Here is a 21,613-nt window from a genome sequence, read left to right on the forward strand (position 1 = left end):
TAAGAAATTACAATATAGCTGAAAGATTTCCTTTAGGCAAAGGAAACAAATTACCCTTGAGATTTCTTAAAGCAAAATCAGTTTCTCGTTTTTCGGAGATGTGTTTTTCTATTTTTTATTTGAAATATACTTTAGACTCCAGTAACCACTAAAGCGGTGATGCATTTGTCTGAGGAACCGTTAATAGTCTCAATAGTATTGTCTTATTCCCAATGTCCCAAATAAGAGGTGCTCATCCTCACTGCTAAGTGCTGCACAAATACAAAGCAGGGGAGAGCATCTGCCCCTCCGGGCTTCCTAGACAACCTGGTACCTCAAACCACAGAGCAGGCTGCAAGTTCTAACAAGAATTTTTTCAGCTTCCACCTCTAAAGATTTTACCTTTTCTCCCTCTCCCTCATTAAAAAACCCTGGCAAACAGTCCGGTAGAGGATGGTGACCAGGGAGGATCTGTGCAACCTGGCACAGGGGAGTACAGCAATCTCAAGCCAGTGTTGAGCATATATATTCTGGGCTTGGACATTTTGGCATCCCTCACAAGCTCATGCCATGTATCTGAGGTTCTTCTTGCAAACCTGTTTCTGTGAAGATCTCCATGAACCATGGAGAAAACACATAAGAATGTCAAACTCTTTTCTCCATGAGCTCTCATCATCCTTCTGCCATGGGAATGAGTTCCCCACTTCCACCTCCCATCTGCCTGAGCCTTTTGTATCACATGGTGGGTCCAGGGAGAGATATGAAAGGGCTTATACTAGCAGCTATGTAGTGCCTTGGGAAAATGTTGTTTCCACTTTGCAGGGTTCCTCAGACACTTGCTGGTGCCATTTATTCACATTTGCTTCCTGATATGCAGTGTGACAAATGGAAAACAAGGCTTAAGAGCTCTCTCAAGAACACTTCTCAGAAATGGCCTCCCTTCATTCTTCTGTTCTTTCGTCTTTAATTAATTAAAACCATGCAGTGTGACAAGAAAGAAATTAAAATTTGAGAAGAATGTGGTATAAGAAAAATATTTTATTAAAGCATAAAACCAAAATACTTCTTCACTCTGATTTACGGAAGGCTGTTTTGTCATCTCTCTCCTTTTCCTCATACCCTGCAACTAACCATAAGAAACCCTTCCATACAACCTTCTTTCCATCACTGGAGGCTCAAGGTCCAAACAGATTTTGTTCTGTTGATTGAGGAAATTCTGTGTTTCCCTGACACTTGGGACCCTGGGCTCACTACCAATTCGATGTAAATCCAATCCACTTCACCATTTACTCCCCTTTATTTATCAGTGTCTGCCATTTTGAAATAATAACAGTAATGTATTTAGAAAGGTGCTTAGAAGCTTTTTTTAACCTATCCACTTACAGAGACTGATTAAACATAATCAAATCACAAGCAACATTACAGGCTAATGTAACAATAATATTAGTGTTATCTGGGAATATTGCAATGTCTGTACATTTCTAACTGTAAGAATTCACCAGTCACCCGTAGCACCTTTCTTCTAAAACATCTTCAGCTGTCCTTCTCTGAACTGAGTTTGACTTAAACAGATTCTTTTTTCCCATATTTTCTCTTCATATTTCTTTCAGTCATATTTCTTGCACTATTATGGTACTTCCCCATGATATTTTTCTTCAGAGCTCATTGAAAGAGCTTTAAACTAGGTATGAAAGGGGAAAGGTATAAAACCAGGCTTGCTAGAGATAAGCCTGGGGGCAGCATGCCGATGTTTCAGGGATGGTGTGCTAACAAGGTCCTTTGGTCTGCCACCTCAACGGAGGTAGGGGATGGAAATCCATGTGGCAGCTAAAGACACAAAGGTTATTGATGTGCTAGAAACCACAGAGGTGCCCGAGTGGTCACGTAGGGAACAGGACTTCTCCCGCTAAAAAGGTTGCAGGATCAATAGGTGCAGCCTTACCAGTGCACACAGCGTGGGCAACAAACAGAAGGAGCTGGAAGCCCTTGTGTAGCAGGAAAACTATGACATAGTTTCCATCATGGAAACATGGTGGGATGACTCGCACAGCTGGAGTGGTGCAATGGATGGCTATAAACTCTTCAGAAAGGACAGGCAAGGAAGGAGACGTGGTTGGTAGCCCTGCATGTTAGGTGTAGAGGAACGAAGGCAGTGGGTTGATCAGCATTGATAACATGCAGCTGTGGCCTTGCCCCAGAGGCAGTGGGTTGATTGACATGGACGATGTGCAGCTGTAGCTCGTTCCTGCTAAGTGGATAAATAGCCCTGAGGAGTGTGGGAGTAGTGTGGTCTGACCTCTGGAGGAAGGTGATCCAGCATGGGCAGTAGAAGCTGACTAACTGTAAAGCCTTGTTGCAGCCTACTAGTTTGCTTGTGCTGCAGCAATTGGTGCCCCATGTGAGGCTGACTGAGTTGGACTCCCACTACAACAACTGGTGCCCAACATAGCTGAGACAAGTGGGAGAACCTGCAACCCATAACAGACACAGTGAGAGGTGAGCTGTTGCAACCAATTGATATGGGTGTATTGCAATATTTGTTGTCCATCTTAACTCAAATTGCAACTTTTGGCACCCAGTGTAGATGGGAACTAATTGATATGGGTACAGAAGAAGAAAATTCCACTTTAACAATGCTTATAGGTATATTTGAAAAAAGAAGCATAAAGTATAACAAGAAGGCAATAAGAACTTTGCTAGGATGGTGCAAAGTAAATGATGTGCTAGTTATGCCAAAAAATGTCTCCAGTGTTCAGACATGGCAAAATGCTGGAAAACTTCTTTTTGAGGCTGCCTTGAGGGGTGATAAAATAGCAACAGTTAGGGAGTGTTTTGATCATCTAGAGCTTAATGATGGTGACAACAGGGTTGAGTGTTTATGGGTAAGAACCAGGGGGAGGGCCAACAAGTTAGCTATCATGGTTGGAGTCTGTTACAGACTACTCAACCAGAATGAAGAGGCAGAAAAAAATATTCTATAAGCAGCTGGGACAAGTCTTACAGTTGCTGGCCCTTGTTCTCATGGGAGACTTCAACTTAGCAGATGTCTGCTGGAAATACAACACAATTGAGAGGAAACAGCCTAGGAGTTTCCTGGAGTGTGTGGAAGGGACCTTCCTGACACAGCAGGTGAGTGAGCCAGCTAGGGAAGGGGCCCTGCTGGAGCTGTTGTTTGTGAACAGGAAAGGACTTGTGGGTGGTTGTCACAGCACTACCAAAGCTAGCTGGCTGCAACCAGGCTTTTACCAGCACATACCAGGTTAACTTCATTAAGTAGCTCCCGCACCTTGCCCTGGAGTGGCCACCAGTCCCCCACAAGGTTTCAAAAGTTCATCTACCGTCTGTGCTGTTTCTCCATCCTCTTCAGGCCAGTCCACCCTGCTGCTTGCCTCTGCTGTGTCTGCTTCATCCAGGGCTTCTCTTCCAGCCAGCCTCTCCTCACCCAGGCCCCCTTCCTCCTGCTTCTCCCAGGGCCTCTCCTTGTCTCTCCTACATCTGGGATAGCGCTCTCTCCTCCCTTGGCTTCTTCCAGGTTAATGGTTAGACTTGATGATTTTAAATGTCTTTTCCAACCTAAATGATTCTGGTTTTATGATATATTTCTGCTGTTCCTCACTAGTGCGTACTTTTTAATATCTGTGTTAGAATTTGGATGATGTGGAACACATTTCAGTTATCTTAACACTACCTAAAATCATATCCTACACTTCTGAGCCTTTCTGTTAGTTCCTGGAGTGGCTCCTGGGTGTTCTGTCCACCAGTGCTGTTTTCTAGATTAATTTAGGCTACAGAGCTCTTATTTCTTTTGACAAAGATTCCCCGCTCATGTATATTCACTTCTTCCAGGCACTGTGTTTTTCAGGTTCTGTTTCCTCTGCTCCTCTTCTGATTTCTGGCCACAGGTCACACTGATCTCCAATTAGTTTTCAATTTAACTAGGCATGTGAATAGTCAGTCTGCCCGCTCAACATCCACATAGGCATGTATAGGCAATAAGGGTGGGATTTCACAACCACATTCACAAGCAGGCATCTGCGTACAGTCTGTTGTTGCAAGCTCCTGTTATAGCCAGTGGTAATTAAGTCAAAACAACCAGCAAAGCCTAGGGAATGATTCAGTGCATCCTAAAATAGCCATCTAAATATTTATTCAGGTGGTTCAGTATAGACACCCAGCATTATTTTAGATGCTTTATCATACCAAACAACATCTAGTGAATATTCCAGAAGGCTGTGTGTCCTCCTTGGGTCTTGTGCGCCACTGGGCTGGATCCCTACACTTTATCTGCTGAATTGGGCCCTTAGTGGCGGGTCAGCTGAGTCACCTGTTGGCATCATCGCCTGTAAGGACTAGGGCTCAGCGGCCCACACTTCTGCAGCCTGTGCCATTTCAGATGTTCCAGTTTGGCTCACCTTTGCAACTCATTTTGCAAGTCCATAGGTCATGTCCCATATGTGGAGGTCTGTGATGCCTTTCAGTCACTCGGATGCCTATGTTCAGCTCTCTGAACCTCTACCACAGCTGTCCACTGACTCCAGTGGAATCTAGGACACCCTGGGGCATGTAGTCATTGAGATGCAGGTGTCTCCATTTCAAACTGAGCCTTGCCCAGAGGTATGCAGTTGAGTAGGAAACCCCATCTCCTGCACTATTACCACCTCAATGAGGGGGCCATGTAATATGCAGTAAGGGGATGCAAGACCAGCAGGGTGAGGAGAGGTGTTGGAGGGAAGCTGAAGTGTTTTCCATAAGTGTGTGTTTGTTTAGGGTTTTTTCTCAATACTGAAATCAGCAATTGGAGTTTTATGTTAACTGGTGATAAATTTGATTGAAATTCTCTGACTTGAAACCATTTCTTTTTGCCCACAGCAGGTGTGTGACTCAAACTCCAGAGAGTTTGTATTAACTGAAGTAATTTTGATGTCCCAGAAGCTTTGCTTCACTTTTTATCTCCTGTTTTCCTATAAATTAATTTTAAGTAATACTAAAAAAAGCTTTTGTCCAAACTTGCACCATTAAAAATACAGAAAAAACCCAACAGCATGAAAATTACTGTTTCAAGTCAGTCACCTGTAGCAGAGCCAGCGGGGCACCTTGCACACAGATGGGGTTACACAAGGGAAACAGCCTGCTTTTAAAGAAGGAGTGTGGTTATCTTTTGCCAAAAACAAGGCAAAAGTCAGCAACCAGTAAAACAGAGAAAGCAGAAGCTTCACATCACCCATCTTTATTTTAAAAGTAGATGCGTGCATCCCCCTGACTTTCTATGTCTGTCAGGCAGGGAGAAAACAAAACAGGCTTTGTAATGTCAGGTGGAAGGTAGCTGGGTCACCTGCAGCTAGCTCCACAATCATGCCAGTAAACACCATTATGTCACTGGATGGTCCTGTCCCACATTCTCCATGTCAACAGAGGCATCTGCTTCATCCCCATCTCTTTAGTCCCTGGGGCCAGTCACCCCAGGCCCCTTGGCAGCCACAGTCACTCACCCCCATCAGCTGTGAAAAACAGGTGAAGCACACAAAGCAGGTTGACCAGGTATCAACATCTCTGTGTGCAAAGAAGCACTTCAGATGCTTCAAATATTCTGCACCGAAAATGGAATTTATGATTTAATATGAAAGTGGTTATTAAAAACATTTTTGTACCAAAATGGAACTTTATCAAGACAGTTTGACAGATATATACTGATTTTTATGGATCCCCATCTGCTGCCTTTTAATTCCTGGTTCAAAATAATACAATCATCTAATTAAGGAGAAGAAATTGTTAGATGACCACTGCGCAATGAAAATAAGTAACTTGTGGTCTAATAAATGAATTCCAAAAATACTGCTGACAGAAACAAACACACCTAATCTATCAAGAACATTCAGAGATAATGAAAGATTATTTTAGATGTAAGTTCTGTACTGAAGTATTGAAGAGAAAGATAACCTTGTTTGATAATTCATTTGCCATGAATAATCTCACTGCTTCTACTAATTGAACATCTCTGCATGGTCAACAAGTTTCATTAGAGAGAAAAAGGGCAAAGCAAAGGAGATACATGTTCATCCAAATATCAAATAAGGAAAAACACTAGGATGCTGAGCTTTCCTTTGAAAAAAATAAGGAATATTCAAAGATGCCATGTTTTGGTACACATCTAGTATCAGTAAGGGGGGGAAATACAATTATGTGTATCAATTAGGATTTCAAAGTTTAAGAAGCTTAACCAAAATGAATATATGTTTATGATGCCAGGCAAGGGGCAAAACCTGTTTTGTAAGCACTTGCATCAGCAGGTCAGAAATTGTATGAAGAGAAACTGGGCTTTTATCTTTGAAATACCCAAGCACTGAACACCACCGAGGTCACCATAACATGTAACTGACAGTAGAGTAAATTCCTCAGAGTCAAATTTTAATCTCATTTAAACTGATATTTGAGAGACCAGGTACCCCAATCCCTATTTAAAAAATGGCCTTAAAGCTTTAATCCTGCTCTCAATTACAGCATTTTAAACTGACTTTCAGAGTGGTTATTTTGAATTTACATTAGCACAAGTGAGATTAGAATCGGAGCCAGAGGCAGTTCATAATCTGTGCAGTTCTCAACAGTAAAAAGACAAGGATTGAAGCACATGGTAGCACACTGTAGAGTGAAGTAACTTAGAGTTTTCATGGCTTTTCATCCTACATATATTAAATTATAAAGTATTTTGAATGTATGTTCCTTTGCACTTGTTCACCTAACTAAATAAAAACATTAGCTACCATCAGAGCATACTATTTAATTTTCCACTCTGTTCTCATTTAAAAAAAAAAGGCAAGCTTTAATCACTTGATAACTTGATTTAAGCTGCGTTTCTTTACGTTATTTACTGAAATTACTGTCTGGCACTTTAAAAGAAGGAAAAGAAGAAACCTATTGAAAGAAATAAAGGAAGGTGAACATAATAGCTTGTGTAGAAGTCATAGGACAAAGGAATTGTAAAGTTATCAAGAATGTCATGGTATATTGAAAGCTCTCATGGGAATTAATCAAGTAACAGGAAGTCTGTAAGATGCCATTGAATCTATCTTCCCAGTTCATGGTGGAATCAATTATTTCTCTGTAGTCTCTGCTAGGTGTTTCTCTCATCTGTTCTTCAAAACCTCTTTCATGTCAAGTATTCTAGAGGTGCTTTCTTTTTCACAGCATATTTCTGTTTGCCTATGACATTTGTCACACCATTCCTTGGAGATATTTTTAATCCCACAATAGGGTCCACTTAAATGTTTAGTTGGCAGTATACTTGATACTTTATACGCTGGCTGAACCACTTGTCTCCAGAGAACTATAAAATTAAACCTCATCCCCTGCTTTCCATTTCAATTCATCTGAATGAGGAAGCTGAATTCAGAATTGGAAAACGACATAGATTACTGAGGTTGTCTTTCCTAGATTATACATCATAAAAATTCAAGGTTTCTCCAAGGCTTTTGATATGGTTTCTCACAGCCTACTCCTAGAGAAACTGATGCTTTGTGATCTAAAAAGTGGCCCGTGTGGTGAGTGGGGAGCTGGCCGACAGGCTGCACTCAGAGGGTGGTGGCAAATAGCTTCTTTTCAAACTGGCAACCTGACAGAAGTGGGGTCCCCCAGGGATCAGTATTGGGCCCAACACTTTAATATCTTCATAAGTGATCTGGATGATGGGATCAAGTGTGCCCTGATGAAGTTTGCCAATAATGCCAAACTGAGTGGGGAAGTGGATGCTTCGGAAGGGAGAGCTACCCTGCAGGAAGACCTGGATGGCCTGGAAGAACAGGCTAATAAAAACCTCATGAAGTTCAACAAGGACAAGGGTAAGGTCTTGCACCTGGGAAAACATAATCCAGGAGTGCAGCACAGCCTGGGATCCACCTGTCTGGGGAGCAGCTCTGTGGACAGGGACCTGGGGGTCCTGGTGGACAGCAAGCTCAATATGAGCAAGCAGTGCGCTGCTGCGGCAAAGCAAGCCGTCAGGACGCTGGGCTGCAGCACCAAGGGCATCACCAGCAGAGAGAAAGAAGCCATTATCCCACTCTACTCGGCACTCGTCAGCCACACCTGGAATACTGTGTTCAGTTTTGGTCCCCGCTATACAAAACAGATGTGGACAGGCTGCACCGAGTCCAGAGGAGAGCCACAAAGATGGCCAAAGGCCTGGGAAGCCTGCCGTGAGAGGAAAGGCTGAGAGAACCGGGTTCGTTCAGCCTTGAGAAAAGGCGGCTCAGGGGAGCCCTTATCCCCGTGTTCCAGTATTTAAAGGATACGGAAGAATCCAAGAAGATGGAGACTTCCTTTTCACAAGGAGTCCCATAGAAAAGACGAAGGGTAATGGGTACAAGTTACTCCTGAGAAGATTCCAGTTGGACACAAGAGGAAAACTTTTCAAGACGAGAGCAATTGGCCATTTGAATTAATCTCCCCAGGGAAGTGGTGGATTCTTCAACGTTGGACACTTCTAAGATTTGGCTGGACGGGGTGCTGGGCCATCTTGTCTAGACCGTGCTTCTGCCACACTAAAAGGATGAAAATCATCCTTTAAGTCAATACAGTTATTTCACAAGTGAGGTGCTCCCCTGCAGTGTAAAGGATTGAAGTCTCAAGTATTCCAGCTATCTGAACTATGGCTCTAAACTACTCCATACTCAACTGAAGGTGATGGGAACATCTAGATGTGAACCAGCCTCTCTGAAACCTGAGGCAGCAGGATGGCTGTCATCTACGTGCTATATGGGAGGACTGGCTCCCCAGCATAGTTTAGACAAAAGTGGTGCCATCAAACACATGTACCAGTGACATTCGAAATGCCTCGGGCACCCTGCCAGGCTTTCAGCACTGCCACAGAGTGTGCAACTCTCCCAGGGTCTCCTCTGTGTCATGTCTGTCTGATGAAGGAAGATGTCTTGGGTACCCCAGGACATTTCAAAAGGCACCAGAAGTCTGTTTCAGCACTGGAATCGCTCCTGAAGTGTTTAGATGCCTAAGCATTGCTCAGTCCCTGGAATGCCTGCCAAAGCGAGTCTCTGGCTGTCCCTGATGGCTTGGGTTTCCCAGAGCATGGTGGGGAAAGCTGGACTGTGCTGTCTGAGGAAGTCAAGGGGACTGTCAGCAGATACCAAGCAAGGTCTACTGTTGGTAGCAAACTGAAATTACTCTTGCATAACAATTTTTTCCACACACTATGCTGTCTACTTTAATTTCTTTCTAAAACTGTGGCTGTCCCGTTCCTTTGATGCTGGCCATAACTTTTAAATGGCAGTTGTCTTAGATTAAAATAGCCTGGCACCTTCCTATGCTGATTGTCAGCATTTCTCTCCCAAACCTGTGCATCGTGCACACCAGAGGGTGCAAAGCTGAGGTTCTACATGTAAACGATATCATGGTGTTTTTGAGGCATCAGCCTCTAAACTCAGCAGAAGAATTGAGCCCCCCCGTGCACCCCGACTCACTGATTTCAGGTAAGGCACTAATTTTGCATCTTCTTCTCAGTCTTCATGTCTATTTTCAGGCAGGATGACTTGCCTGCTGTGCATCTTTCATATGTTTGCTGTACTTCATACATGGTACCTTGCTTTGCTTTTATCATAACCTGTCCTTGTGGAAGTCACATATGTTCTGGGAAGGATCAAGTGCTAAATGACTATTTCCTTGTCGGCAGAAAAACAATCTGGATATACCTTAAATGAACTAAGAAAAAAACACTTAACAAAAAGTCTTGGTCACTTGACTCACCAACACCTTTGTCTGGGTTTTATGTTTGTAAAAACCTGTTGAGATCGACAGGTATTCCAACATGAAATGGGAGCAATGCAATGATGAATCAGGCCCTTGATTTACAAGTTAACTGTGTTTAAATCCCACTCTTTGGGATTTCCCACCTTCTGTATGTTTTGCTAAATGGAAAATTTGTTATCACAATGATGTTTAAGGAGTAGTCATCGCTTTCCCTATTAATTGGCTAAGCTAGTATACTGGCAGATGTCCCAGAGCCCTAATAAAATAGAGTATATATAACATATATCATAAAGTTTGTCTGGTATAAATAAAAAGGTCATGACTATTTTCCTTGTTGCTCTTTCCATATGTTTTGTATTTTCTTTCTCAATATTGTGCTCTTCCTTGTCTTCTATAGAGATATTTTTGTTAATAGTAGTGTGAGAGTAATTTAGGAAGCTATTGAAAGAATTTGGGAACATTTAGCTGAAAAAGGAAAGTGTTTTCCCAAAAAACTATAGAACCAGACAAAATGTTACTCATTCACATGTTTTGTGTTATATAAAATTGCATGTATCACATTTTTACAATTGAAGAAAACAATTTGGAAAATGAGTCTATGATGGATAACAGAGCTTTTCATCTGTGCCTCCGACTAAGTGCACTTAGCAACCCTACTGTATGATCCCAAAGCAGCTGGAAGTCTTCTGAAGTTCTTGGTCAAGAAAACAGCCTCATCCTGCTATCATTCTGTAATGCAATTACACCCCAATAAGCACACTTCTTAATAGAAAAATCTAAGAGATTAGATAAGCTAAGTATCAATGAAATATAACAGACATTTTGATTTGAAAATCCAGGAAGCTTTATGCTCCAGTAGGGAGAAAATGCCTTAATTTCAGAGTGACAAAAGAAACTGTTCCAGGTTGAATCTTCCTTTCTTTGCAGTGACCTTCAGCTTTTTTTTTACTGTAATGCCTAAGGTAATGAGCATGTCAAAGTAACACGAAGATAACTCCTATGCTCTCAGGAACTTACTTTTTCCATTAATTGAGATGCATTTCTTCAAGCTCATAGGGTTACTTCTAGGAAAGACATCTCAGCTAAGTAGTTATGCATAATAGTTAGCCAGCTAAGCCTGAAACTCAGTGGTTCATGAAGGTTGACCCTGTCCAGCCTATCAGCTATTGGGAATCCCCTTCTGGGATGCATAGCAGTCCTCACGCAAGGTACAGAGCTGATACCTGCTACTAATTCAACATCAGGTAAATATTGCCTTTCAAACTCTTTCTTACCTGCGTTACAGAGGAAATAATCTTTTCTGAACAAGCGGAAAACTTTCTGCCTGGTTTCTGCTGGGAACAGAAATGTTTCTTCCATTTAGCAAGAAAAAAAAGCTGTACATCATGTACATTCCAAACATGCAGTAAGCCTTCTCAAGTGTGTACAGTTCACATAGCATCTCTTCAGGCATCAGTGTTTCTTTCACCCTGCCAAGTAATTAAGGTTACGTAGTGATCTGTGAGAAGAGCAGAATATTGTGAACCTGAATAAACTACTGCCTTACTACTCCAAAACCCATAATCAGGGTACTTTATATTCACTCAGAGAAGCAGCAGCCTTATGATCCCAGCTTGTATAACTGACTCCGTCTGCTTTTTTTAGCCTCTCTCTCCTGCTTGCTCCAACAGGCTTTCACCTTCTGGTTATTGAACAACTTGTGAGAATAGTTTCTATTCCTGGCTGGTACTGAGCTGCCTTCTTCCTCACTCTGCCGTGCCGCGGACAGAGCTTTCCCAAGAGCAGGGCTGGTAGACAGGAGCCCACCGTGACACAGAAAACCCAGCTGAGATTGCCTCCGGCTGTACTCCAAATAGTCATTCAGAAACACAGGGCCTGCTACGCTGCCTTCTCCATCCTTTCTGTGTTGCTCTTGTGGTCAGGGGAAAAGATCTTATTTCCTTCTCATCCAAATCCTACTTTGCTAATGCCCCTCACCATCCCAGAGCTGGTGTGAACAGCACTGGCATTGCTGTGTCACACACCACGCTGGGGAACAGAGTGAAGGAGGGGGTGAGGCAGGGAAGTGGATCTTCAAACCAGTCATAACCACCTGCCTACAACCAGCTGGGCACCTCCCAGGCTGAAGATCCTCACTCAGAAGAGAAATGAACAATTTAGCTCTTTATAAAACAAGACACTTAAAAGTCTGGGAAGAGCAAACAGTGTCAAGAGCCTGAAGCTTAAACCTTGCACTGGCAGTTTTTACTGCTTCCACTAGGAAAGCTTATGTTCCACACACAATAGGTAAAACAAATTTTGCATCAAATTTGGGCATATTTTGTAAATATTTCAGTAATAAGTACCAGGCAAAAGGAAAACTGATTTTTTCACACAGTGCTGCCCTGATGTAACTTCTTTCTCCACATACCAGCTATTTGAACCTGTCCTCTGTTGTCTCATGAGCTGTTGATGATTACATCTAATATGTTATCTTCTAAACACAGCATGAAACTAATTACTGCCACTCATATGTCTGGGCACCTTGGCTGCAGCTCTGGTTATTCTTAGCTCTAGATCAAGAAACCCCACTAAACCCTTATTTTATAAATTCTTCATTTATAGATTTTCCCTGTGCTGTGTCTGTACTTCAGACACATCTTTTAGACAAGAAAATACAGTCAAGGACAGTTGTTTGACCTGAGCCCTAGCCTCCACTTCCCGCTTTCCGAAAATGTTTTGTAACCAAATCTGCACAGGAACTTTGCCCTTGCAGCAGCTCTACCAGGAGCAATGCCAGTGACCTCAACGAATTACCTGTGAGTTAATCTGATGTCGGTAAGGAAAGGGTCTTTTCTTTTCTCTTTTTTGGAGATTCAGTTTTGCTGCCATAGATTAAGGCTTAAACCTTCCTCTTTTTTTGGATACTTTACGTTATTATTTTTTCTGTGTCCACGACAGACCCCCCTGAGTGCAAAGTGTGCCTCTCTTTGCATTGCAGTGGCAGGCTGTCTGCAAGGTCCCATGGAAGATGATGGTCCCACACTGTGGCAGCTCTCTGGTAGTATGAGGGGCTGGGAAAGCACCAGAACCCTCTACCCAGCAGCCTTCTTTTGCAGGAGCCATTCTCCAAAGCTTCAGCAACAGAGTGAAAAACTAAAACACTCTCCAAGTCAGAAAGTCTCTCTTCTTTGTCCTTTTTTCTCTGGCTAGATTAGGGGTGAAACTTTATGCTATGAAACTCAACTAAAGGTAGAGAAAATGCAAGTTTGTGTGAAGTGAGACTGAAGGTAATGCAAGGCAGGAATCTGAGGTGAATTGCCTAGGCTAGGTTAAAATTCACCAAGAGGAATGATATTTCCATTTCCATGTTTTTCATCCTAGCCTCTTTAAAGTCCTGTTTAATTAAAGCTGATTCATTAACATTAACCTTGTGAAGAACAGGAGAGGTACCAGAAGACAGTTCAAAAGGTAAACAATGCAACTTGTTTGAATTGGGTAGGACCAGGGTGATCTCAGGGATGACAGAGTTGGCAGTTCAGTTGCTAGAATACAGCAACAACTGGTCAGCCAGATAATCTGTACATGCCTGTAAGAAAAAAAAAAAAAAGGGAAAAAAAAGGGGGGGGGGGTTTTGAGGAAAAAAAAGTGTAGGAATTGGTGTAGATCTGTCAAGGGGAAATTGTGTTGAACTGATCTAATTTCTTGCTGCAACAGGGTTTGGGGCTCTGCAGAGGCGAGGCATGAATGTCTTATGTCTCAGCTTAGAAAGCCTTTTGCAGTAAATCATACAGATTCTCATAAGGAAATTGGGAAAACATTCTATGGGAGGAGTGAAAAAAAGATTGGGAAGGCTTCTATTGGGCCAGAAATGGAAGGACAAGCCAAGGGAGGTAGGGTCTTTCTTGTCATTGGTGCTATTTGGTGCTTTTGTTAATGCCCTGAACAACAGATAACAGCACAGTCATTCAGCAACGCACAGGAGGGCAGATTTAGATCTGGGCATGAGAAAGCACATTAGGAGTTGTCAGCTGTGTAGAAGGGTGCTGCAGGATGGGATGGGATAACGAGTGTAAAAATCCATTAGGAGTATGACAAGAAGTAATAAGTTTAAGGAAGATGCAGATTAGATAGCATGAAAAGCTTTCCAGGACTGGGAATAGTGAGACTGCAGAACAACTTGCACAGCGAGGCCACACAGAGCACACCTTGGAAAGTTTACCAACAAACTTTACATGGGCTCCTGTTTTTTTTTTCTCTTCTTTCTTTCATTTTATTTTTCTTTCTGTTTCCTCCTTCCCATCTTGCAGGAGTAGATGACAGCTTCAGATCTCTTGCAGCTCAATGACAGTACACAAGCCCAGAGGTGCTGAAGATAACTATTATTTTCAAGAGCTGGAGGAAGTGAGAGAGATTTGAGTGCAAGTTATGGATACCTCTGACAGGTATCGTCACCCTGAGGGGATTAGCAAAAGACATTTAATTTTCACTTATCAACAACAGCCTTGCCCTACAGGGAAACATGCAAGCCCATCTCAAAACCCACCATTTAATTGCTTTGAGCTATCTATCCAGAGCTGCCTTTCACCTCCACAGTCTCTGAGGGTACCTCTGCCTCACACAGGCACTCAGGCTCCCAATGTTATGTACAGCAATGAAGGACAAGGCCAGGGTGACCTCTCTTCTGATGTCCCAAGGAAGGCTGGGCCCTGTGACTCTCTGGCTTCTGCTCCCAGCTGCAGCAGTCTCCACCACTCTTGGTTGTGGACAAGTGACACCCAGGCAGACACATCTACGCAGTGCATGGGCAAGTCTCTGTCTGGAGGAGCACAGCCCTGCCACCCCTCTGTGCATCATGGGTCACCCAAGAACCCCCTCACCACCTCCCCTCCACCACAGCCTGGGAGCACAGGGACCAGAGGGCATGCACTGCCCTTCCTCACGCTAGGAAGGAGGGGAGGTTTGGCCCATCTGAAAACATTTTCTTTTTGCAAATGTTCTGCTTCAGAGAGAGTGATTTCCATCTCCTTTGGGACAGACACCAGTCCCATAGCAGAGCAAGGTAACAACTGGCAAAAAGAATCGACAGAGCCACCCCAACTCATATGCTTCCAACCGTGCCCTGCTGTGACTTGTTTCCCCGGGACCCTGGGAAGCTGCAGTACCCCCCTGACAAGAGCTGACATAAATGTTACACCATAGGATACTGTTTGTATTTCTCCTGACAAAATATTTTCTATTCCCATTCCCCCGAGTCTCAGCACAGGAAACTTGGCATAGTCTTGCACAGGATTGTCAGAAACAGATTTGTTTCTTACTCTTATAAGAAGGCATAAGCCACCTAGCTAAAATGCACTTTACACCACACTGCAAAAAAATGCCAACAAAAACTTGCCAAAGCATATTTGAATCTGGCTTCATTTTCCATCTCCACTGTTTCCTAAGGATGACATCATGCTTTTAATGCCCTGGGTAGAGAAGGTCCTGAGGTGTGTGAGCCCCAGAGGTGCTCAGGGAACAAACCTTGCTTCCTGAAGGTGCGGAGCTCAAAGACCCTCTACAGTAAGCGGCCAGACCACAAGTTCAAGTCACTGATTTGCTGTAGGTCAAAGAGAAGCTAATTGTGTGACACTGTGCAGGATGTATCATCCTAACCATTATTCATGTTTATTGTACTAGTGTCTTAAGACCAGCCATGGATGTATCCTTGTTGTACAAGATCAGCTGACAGTCCCTGACCCATGGATGTTACAGTTCAATAACCAGAGAGTTGGGAAAAACGTCTTATACACGCAAGCAGAAACTTTCCATGCATTATATTGATTTCAGAGTGCTTTATTTTATTTCTGTCTCTGTGTATGTAGACTAAATAAGCGCGGGTAAGATAAATGGAAAAGTGAATGCAGGATAGATGAGGGACAGCAGATGAGGCAAGAATAAGAGGCACAAAAGACACATTTTCAAAATCTGAATTTCTCTTTGACCCAGAAACCCTATCTTTTTGCCAGGTTTAGAATCTAATCCACATGTTTGCACACACGTTCTGCAGTCACAGCCCCATCCACCTGGGGAGGGCTTGAGGAATTTGTTGCGTGAGAGATACAGGATTTCTGTCAGCCATGCAGGTTTGTGAGTTGTTCTGCCTGTATATGTCTTTCATCCAGCCATAAGAACACAGCTCCTACTTTGATTTCTATTACTGGCAATTATCCATCCACCAGTCCCATCTGTTATGCTTAGCCTTCCTGACACGCAGCAGACTCAGTCCTGAGGGCAGGCTGACAAGGGCCCAGTGCACACTTGCATTTCTTTACCAGTGACCTAAATGTATACACCAGCATTTCCTATGGATGGAAAATGGGACAGTACCCAAATGTCAGGGAGAGGTTTCATGTTACTACTTCCAAAAGTCAATACTTCACAGACAAGATGGCAACCCCATTTGGATCTTTGTATACCTCTGCTCTTAATCCTGACTCCAGAATATGTCTTCTACCATCATGTCTAGGAACTGTTGGGGTATTCCCAAGTTCTCTTCTCTGACATCGGAGGGTGTTCAGTGAGTTTCCTCCTTTCTACTTTTTGAGTGCAAAGGACATGACATAAATCCACACTTGTATTCAGCAACTTTGAGTTTCATCAGTTTTCAGCTTCCATCTGCTTGGACAGTTCAGTTTCTCATGACCCTTCCTTCCACATCAGCTACCAGTACTATCTACGTGGTGATTTGTTCATATAGAAGATCTATTTCTGATCGTTAGATTGCTTGTGAAGAGGTGGTGCCCGGTCATCCCATGCTGTCTTTAACCACTACACAAACAACTGTGTCTTGAAGCACAGCAAGTGACCTGGAGAAGTAGCCACAGCTGGTGAAAGCACTGCTACTGAGCCCTGAGAAATGTGACATCTAACTCTTGCAGTTGTGTAAGGACAAGATCAGGGAGCCTGAAAACACAACTGATAATAGATCAACAAGCAGAAAAATAATGTCTGTCAGCTGAGGTCTGCACAAGGTACTCAAAGTATTCTGTGGAGGAAACTGAGTGGATGGGGAAATATCCAAATAAAATATCCAGTGTCCTGACACTAACTGAATAAAGATATTGCTAGTGATTGTAACATTCATATGTGCTAAATATATGGATATTTAGCCAGTTAAAACAATGTAAAGTAGGTGTGTAATAAAAGATGATGACCAAGGAGAACACAATGTAGGGAAGATTAAATATAAAAGAAAGCCTCTCTTTCAACATATGTTGCTGGACAGCCAGAGCCCACCCTGTACTACCTGATTGATGACACCAAGTATACCTCTAGCTTTTTCCCACTGTGCCCCGAAACCTGCTCAATGAACCTGACGTGCAGCTGAACTGCAAAGTTCATGGCGGCCAAGTGCTGGGGTAAGATTAGGGACCTCGACAGCTGACTGGGGCAAGGATGGAGCATCGCCAGCACAGAGTGCTGACCAAGGGGCACCCTGTGTTGCCTGCATGTCCCCAACCTTCATGCTCAAATAAAGACTGTCCAGAGCCCAAAGGATGTCAGACCTGCCAGCCGAAACCTTTTGAGAACGCCCAGCTTTTGTTTCCATCCTCCTAAGTCTGTGCATGACCACCTCCATAGATCCATCTGCTGTGTTCCCTGCCCTCACAAGCAGACTCTGATGTCCTCTTATTAAACTAACTGTGAGCTGATTTCCACGGTGTATCAGCACAGCAGCGCAGCAGACTTGCACACAGCTTCTAGCAAGGCTACAGCTAAATGGCACCTTATATCCATGTAGCAGGTTTTCCTTCCCACGCTCAGTGTAATGCAGTGTATTTTAAAGTACTGGACTACCTTAAAGGTACCAGTCTAGTTAAAGTAAAATGTATAAAAATTGTATAAAATCTATAAAAATCAAGTAGTTTTCCTAGTAAGCTTTAGCACCTGATAGCAGCTCTGAACAGCAGTTCCCCTCTGTGGCAGACTAGCAGGGCTATATCCTTGGGTTCCACATAAAAAATTGCACAGCTCATTGTACTAATCATTTTTCTGCAGGTCATGGCTCCTTCCACACCTTTTCACTTCTCACACAGGAAAACATATGGCTCTTACTCATTATTGCTTTGTATTTTCCAAATTCATATAGGGATCCTGTTGCACCACCACTTGCAAGCTGTTGTTTATTACAGCAGTGAGACCCAGGTGTTTCTTCCCACTTTGTGCCAGCGTAGGCAAGCGAAGGGTGCAGAGATGGAGTCCATCTCATGCTTCACTGCATTCTTGGCCATAAGCTCCTTGGGGTTTGTGTGACCTTCATGCACATGTGCAACAAGCTTGCTGACGAGAGGAAAACATCCCCCTTCTTGTGAGTGAGTTCTATAAGGTAATTAAAGCTGGTCAAATGCACATTAAAAACATTCTGCGGTTCTGCATCTCTATAATTAGTGGCTAGCGGACAATCACAGAGGAAGGAGTCAATGACTCCGTGTCTTCTCAAGGCACAGTGCCTCCAGAAAGGCCTGGCAATTGAGGAATAACCAAAGGAGAGCAATATATCCACAGGAACATCAGACAGAAGCATCTATGTTGCCCTGTCATCCCTGTCTTCACAGATCACTGGGTTCAGTAGGTTTTCAAGCTACAGCTCTTCTTTTTTTGCCAGGGGAAATCTCCTCTTTGCTGAGGGAAGTATGTGGCAGCAGTGTTCAGGACAAAATCTGTGGGATTTAATGTGCTTTGCCTTTCTTATGGGCTTCCTAAGGCCCAAAACAGTGATTGTCTTCAGAAAACCATCAGAGTCTGCAGTGCTGCATCAAAAATGCCAATTAAGCAGCGTAGTGAGAAGAGGGAACACACTTCGGAAAAGGGCTGTTGTGAAGGATGTAAGATGAAATGGACTACCTCTCTGCCAGCCTTTAGGAGTTCCAACCCAAATGTCACATTTTGCCCATGCTGGACAGGAGGTACTAGAGGGAAGGAAACCCAGCTCTAATGGCTGATACATATTTTCTATGTTTTCACAAGGTATTTTGCCTCACTTGGTCTGTTTTTTATACAACTGTCTAATGAAGTCGTTCTGTTGTCCTTTCCAACAGTTTTGAAGTACAGCATGTGTTGATTATCTCAGTTGAATGAATCTGAGTTCATTTATACTTTGCTTTGTTTTGACTAATTTTTTTTTATTATTTCTTTGTTCCTCCCTTCTCTGTCTAAAGCACACAAAATTGTTTGTAGAGGGAAAAACATATAAACAGTGTGATTCAGTACAACAAAGAACAGCTTGTTAAAAATGTGCTTTTGGTGTATGCAGAACCCAAGCTTTTCCTCTTTCTATCACGCCTTGGTACAGAAAGCATTAGCTGAGGTTGCTCTGGGACTTCCATTATAAAACCCTCTTTTCTTCTGCCTGTAAAAGCCTGAAAAAAATATTTTTTCAGTTGAAATTATACATTTTTCTTGAAGCTGAAGACAACATTTTACAAAAGCTTGAACCAAACTCATACACCTATTTTTTAGTTTTATGAAAATTATGAATATTATCAGAAACAAATCTTTGCGCAGTGATTAGCCATGGCATAGAAAATCTTTTTTTTTCCTTTCTTCTTTTTGTCAATCTCAAAAGAAGGCAATGAGAGCTCTGTTATCTTTCCACTGAAACAGAATCAAATCCCATCCCTTCAGCTGAAAAATGGCATGTGACTCATTCTTATGAGCCAGGCCAACCTGCAAATGTGGACTGCCATTGAAGTTGACTTTAACTCAAAAGTTGAAGTGACTGAACATCTGTTTAGTACAGGCACAGTCATATGCATTTGCTGAACATCAACCTATATGTCTGGGGCTACACGCTGACATAAATACATCTAATGAATGTTAATTACGAGGTAGTGTTTCATTCTGGAGATCTATCGCTGCGCAAGTTTCCTTAGAAGAGTACAACTGTCTCAGCATTGCGACTGATGTGTTCGGGCCTGCTTCTATGGCTTCACTTGCCCAGGCAAACAGCAGATGCAAGAATGCTTTGAATAAAAAATTCAAAGCCGACATGCTTTGAATAACAAATAAATAATGGCATGCAGGTAGGGAAGCAGTTCTGACGAGCAGCTAAGGAATCACCCAGCCACTGGGAACGGTTTGCATGAAAGGGAGAGGCGCAGCGCTGAAGCTGAGGGCAGATTTCAGGGCTGGGGAGGGGGAATGGTGGCCCTGGAGCCTCCAGCAGTCCTGGCATCTCCTATCTCCCTGCGCCCCAGGTGCCCTTGCTGTCCGGAGAGCAGGAGGAAGAGTGAGGTGTTTGCCTTGAACCACAGGAACAGGGTGTGGGGAGTGAGGGTGGGAGGGCAGAGGTGGATGGAGCCATGGATGGAGTGACCTGTGGTCATGGCACTGCCCGTGGGTGTGGGTATGGTCCTGCCCCCTCCCCGTGCCCATCCCCTCTCCCTCCGCAGTGCCTGCCGAGAGGGTGTTCTGCAGGGGCTGCACCCGTCGCTCGGGCAGGGCTGGGGACACAGGTCACTCCACCCATGGCCCCATCCACCTCTGTGGTGGCCGCAGCTGGAGAGAGCAGGGTGCGGGGCAGGGGCAGGCAGGCGGGAGCTTGCCAGGCAGCAGGTAACAGCAGCTGGGCTGGGCTGGGGAGAGGGGGGGCGAGGGTCCCTTTGCTGCAGAGTGGGGATCACGGGTGTTCTTTGCAGGGGAGATGACAGGTTACTTGTCAGATCTGGAGGGAGAGGCTAGAGGCTGGGGTACAGAGCATCAGGATGGGCCACAGCAGGCAGCAGATAGAAGGAATGCGAGAAGGGATAAATTCATAGGGAAAAGAAAGGGGCACGTCAACTAGAAATATTACAAACCTCTGGTGCAGAGAAAGTATTTCAGGGCCTTCTGATCTTGCTTTTTTACAGCAAATAGGAAAAGGGGACAGACTCGGGGATATAACAGGCCACATATTCCTGATGAGTGAATCCATTTCCAGCCACAGCCTAATGAAACACGGATGTGCCACTGCAGGAGCTCCCAAAGGTCAGGGGTACTGCAGGGTTCAAACACGGGCCACACTTTTGCACAGCAGTCAAGGTGGTCATGGGGAACTTCTGGCCTGTTAAGGACCAGACATTTCAGAAATTTCACAGGAAAGCTTACTGAGATTTTTCATCTAAATTTGCAGACACGAGAGGCTGAGATGCTTTATAGATATATTTCGAAAGCACATCTGATGTTTGGATAACTATAGATATAGATATAGCACCCTCCAGCTGGGGCTTTGCTCTTCTCCGGCAGAACCACTAGGATGAAGAACAGCTTTTGGCACTACAGATATCCAAGGAAAGCAAACACAATCAGATTCATCAAGCTGTTCCCTTAGCACGGCATGAACTTTAGCTTTAGAGTTTCTGAGAAGAGAATTGATCAGTTTCTTGAAGACAGAAACCCTTAGGTAATTAGGAGGATGGCATTATTCAGAAGCCTTTGCTTTTAGTACCCTTTACTGAGCAGTTGGGTTTGGGTAATTATAGTCCCTGGGGGATAGGTTTCAGTGACTGACAGCCCACAGCGATGCTTAGGCCTCATCCTCCCAGCTGCACAGAGAAGTGAAACTGCACACAGAAGCAGTTTCTGTTTTAATTTGCAGCAGCAGGGATTTGTGTGTGTGTGTGCATGTGTGTATGTTTGCGGGTTTTTTTCAGGTTTATCAGTTCCAAATAGAAGAGATAGGTTGTGTGCACAACATTTCCCTTGCATCAGCACCAACACCACTTTTGCAGTCTATGAGCAATTAATGTACTGTGATTTTTTAACTCTTTTCTTACTGGTAAGCTGCTCTGAAAACTCACCAAGCCAAGTGCAAAATCCATTAACCTATATGTACCTCGAGTACAGAATATGAACAAAAGGGCAGGTTTTACTCACCTGTTTAAAG

The sequence above is a fragment of the Falco rusticolus genome, chromosome 6, assembly GCF_015220075.1.
Source record: "Falco rusticolus isolate bFalRus1 chromosome 6, bFalRus1.pri, whole genome shotgun sequence".
NCBI lineage: Eukaryota > Metazoa > Chordata > Aves > Falconiformes > Falconidae > Falco > Falco rusticolus.